Below are 3,940 nucleotides of genomic sequence, written 5' to 3'. Positions count from 1 at the left end.
AAACTACAAATACTGTGAATAAAAACAGTGAAACACCGTAATACTCATAACCAAACAATCATGTTAATTTGACATGCAAATACTGTAAAAATCACAGTTTTCTTAAAAACACATGACGTATATGTAAGTCACTTTACAACTGCATGGATGTACTGGGCCTACTTTTAACATGATTCATGAAATGATGCAAAGTCATGGATTGGACTAATAAAAATGTTTTCACAGAAGATGTCATTGTGAACCTGAGAGGTTGCCTCTCCATTTATAGGCTATATAAAAATATACAATTAAAATTGTTTACATCATGTTTTTTTCTTAAATCATTTGCAGCCTATTGTAGGGTAACCAATAAGAAATTATTATTTAACGACTAAGTAATGCTTCTGTCATAATGCTTGTATTCTTTATGTTTCTTTTAATTGCAATGTGATACTTAGACTAGAATACTTTTTTGGGTTAGGTCAGCAATGTCTCATTATTAAAGGCTAAACAAACTTACAGTGCCTCCCATAGGATCTCTATGGTGCCTCATCTCCACAGAGCTGTAAGCTACTTCAGGCCACTCACAGTTGCACTGAGCGCGCCTAATTTTGAATGTGCATCTGAAGCTCGTCTCTGATTGGATAATGACGTGAGGGCGGGAGGAGAAGAGCGCCTAGTTCACGACGCTAACGAGCCAGCACGAGAGAGAAGACGGGAGAAGAAAACATCGAACTTTCAGCAACTACGTTGTTAGGACAAATTACAAAATACGATTTCAAGTGTTTTTTGAGGATCTGTGTTTGTTCGTCAGAAAGTCTGCACGGTAAGTTCAATATCTTGGCGACGTTTTTTCGAGATAAAAGCACCAGTTGATATTTAGACCAAGGCTCATAACCTAGCGCTAGCATGCTAGTTCAGCTGAAAAGCACAGGCAAACTTTAGAAATACTAAAAATGATCATCTGCGTCTTTTGTAAAAAGGTATTGGTCACATTAAGAGGCTATGTACTACATTGCAGAGTGCATAAGAATGAGCCTTGTTGTATTTTTAAATGTGTTGGCGCCAATTGCAGCCAAACATTCACCACGTACTCTGCTTTCAAGGGGCATTTTTATCGTGTGCACAATGCACCTGCACTTCAAGCTACTCCTAAAGCTCTTGTTGCAGATTTAAAATGTGCAGTTTCATTATGTGCCCGCCATTTTCAAACAGTGAAAGAGCTAGTGTCTCACTTAAATGATCATATTGCAGGGGGCAGGTCTGTGTCATGTCCAGTAAGTGGTTGTAAGCATATGTTTACAAAAAAGTCATCATTTACTTCTCACATGTGTAGGAAGCATAAAGCTTGTTCCCCAGATGGTATTGATGACATGTACAAGGAATCTCGTCCTCAGCCCCCAAATGACAGTACAGAATATTCAGAAAACACACATGAAACCATGGCATCTGCTAGTTCAGCCAGTGATATGCCAGAGAAGGATAGTCATTCTTATCTCAGAAACATGTGTCTCTTTTACCTTAAACAGCTACTCAGCTACTTTGAAGAGAAGGAGGAGTCCATGCTTCTCTGTGTTGAAGATACATGTCTGGCAGATGAGGTACAACTGGAGCAAGTGCCTCTGACACCCACTATTATCATGTGTGGTAAGTCTGTTTCATAGCTCTCTCTCTCTCTTTTTTTTTTTAAGTGCATTTTTTTATAGAATGTCATGTGACTGCCGTGTTTATTGATATAACCTGTTAAATAATTTCGTCACAGGACAGTCCTGCTATTCCTCAAGAAGATACATGCTGAGTGTTGATCGGCACCTCGTCAGCACAAACATATCCTCCTTCATTTCTGCACTGTGCCTCATGTTCGGGAGCTACTACAATTTCAACATCCATTATCCATCTGAGCTGGCTTCCACTTTAGAGTTTCTTCAGAGGTGAACAAATATGGCTTTGTTATTTCTTATAACTGAGACTCTGGGATCTGGAGTCTGGCTTTGATGTGGTTCGAGTCCAGGTCTGGCTCTGAGTCTCGGTCGGCTTTGGAGCCGGTTTCAGTTGTTTTTTCTGTTTTTTTTTGTTGTTTTTTTTGTTTGTTTGGTTTTTTTAAATACATTAACAGTCTGAATCTGGGTCCAAGCCTGGCCGAGACTCAGGGCTAGACCAAGCGTCAACTGACGTCTGACTACCTATAACCTTTGCTTTGGATTTTAACAATGCTAAAGTGTGACATATCACTGCAGAAGACACTCGTGAAGGGTGCCAATACTTTTGACCATGCATTGTTCACTTCCCCACAGCATTTTGGTTATACTTTGTCTTGAACGTGGTCATGGCCATGACTGTATATATATGTATATACTTAATTTTTACTTACTTTGTATGTGTATTTTAACTGATCAATTATAAAAATGCTTAATAAACTTTTATATGATTGTTATTCTACAGGTGTTTCTTCTCCATAAACCCAGAAAAAGGAACCAAAGTAGAGAACAAAAACTCAAAGCGTCGTCTCAGTGTGAACCCTCGAGTCCTCACCCTGATTTAGGATCTCGCCGACCACGAGTGGCGCTAAGCCTAAATCTTGACTCTCTGTGGACTGTTAGTTTTACTTTGTTAATTTTGTTCCACAATGTGTACTGGAACCTTTTACTGGTCGAATGCATGAAGCCAATTCATGAAGATGTTCTTTCTTTGTAGGAATGTTCTTTATTTACATAAGAAAAGAAAAAAAACAACATGCTGCTACTGCAGTGTTTCTAGACCACATGTGTAGGTTTGTTTCACCACGTGGTTTTGCTGATGTTTTCTGACCAGGGCCATGGTTGTGGTGACAACAGGGTGCGTGTTGCGTTGCACGGTGATTATGATCATTTTTGGCACAATATGTGTTTTTTGTTTTAAAGTCTTAACAGGTTATTTAACTTTTTCTGGTGGAGGGTCTAACAAATGCTTGTTTCATGAACATGGTTCTTGCTTTGCAGGAATGTTCCACAGCTTTTATAGCCTATATTTTGATTGAATTGTGTAGTTGCTGTGTGCCTTGCATATTGTGTTAGTTGGAAAAATGGATCCATTTGCTGTCATTTTGCTAATGTGGCTGCAAAATAAATTTCCCAAAAGTGATATTTTCCTCTCTTGTGTTTTCTCATGTGTATTTTTGCATGTTTGGGTGTAGGCGTAGCAGTAAGAAATTTGCTGGGTTATGGTTACAATTTTACATTAAAACATATAATATTCAGCATAGATTTTATGTATAATTTACAGAGCAGCTCCATTTAATATGCACAGTTTCACCGTAGTTCTACCATTTTAAATTAGTTCTTTGTACGATATTTCCCTGTTAATTTTGCAGTTTATGGATCCACAAAAAGCATTTATTACTTGTAAAAGATACAGGAAATAGTGTATTTATATATCACATCTATGTGTGAAATTAACTTCTTTTTCCTGTAGATTTAACAGTTTTAATCTGAGATTCATTCACTGTAAATCAATTTACAAGTTGCATCTGTAAAGCGTTTTTGCAGGAAGTCCCTGGTAACCCCAGCTGCCAGGGTTTTCCTGTAAAAACAGCACGTTTTTTTTTTACAGTGCAGTTGTCTTTTACGTTGGTTAGGTTTTTTTTTTAACAACCATTTAAAAAACATATTTTGCTTTTTTATTTTTTACTGCAATTCCTGTAGAGTAGCTTTTATAGTGTTAATTCAGAATGTGCTACAAAATAAAAGCCTTTTCTTTTACCGTAGGTTTGTGGGTATTTTATTTTGAATTGTTCCAATCATGGCACTTCAAAAGAACAGCCTGTGATGTCGTAGTGCACATTCTACTGGAAAAACCCTTAAATAGGGGAGACATTCAAACAACTTTAGTGGATCTCGGATGGCAGAAACACAAAAAAACCTGGTTGTTATAACAAAGACAAGGCAGACGCAGAGAAACGCAGACGCAAACGCTGACGCATCTA

The 3,940-nt window shown here is 37.8% G+C and overlaps 1 long non-coding RNA gene across 1 annotated transcript; it reads left to right on the top strand.

Moving 5' to 3' along the window:
* The first annotated feature begins 692 nt into the window (after positions 1-692).
* On the top strand, positions 693-3,099 carry LOC113010689 (uncharacterized). Its single transcript, XR_003270378.1, has 4 exons — positions 693-805; positions 1,509-1,626; positions 1,742-1,910; positions 2,422-3,099. It is a non-coding gene; the product is annotated as an uncharacterized LOC113010689 (long non-coding RNA).
* Positions 3,100-3,940: the final 841 nt, after the last annotated feature.

The sequence above is a fragment of the Astatotilapia calliptera genome, chromosome 18 (genome assembly GCF_900246225.1).
Source record: "Astatotilapia calliptera chromosome 18, fAstCal1.2, whole genome shotgun sequence".
NCBI lineage: Eukaryota > Metazoa > Chordata > Actinopteri > Cichliformes > Cichlidae > Astatotilapia > Astatotilapia calliptera.
Note: the sequence above shows the minus strand (reverse complement) of the source record. Positions and strands in the feature narration are given on the sequence as shown.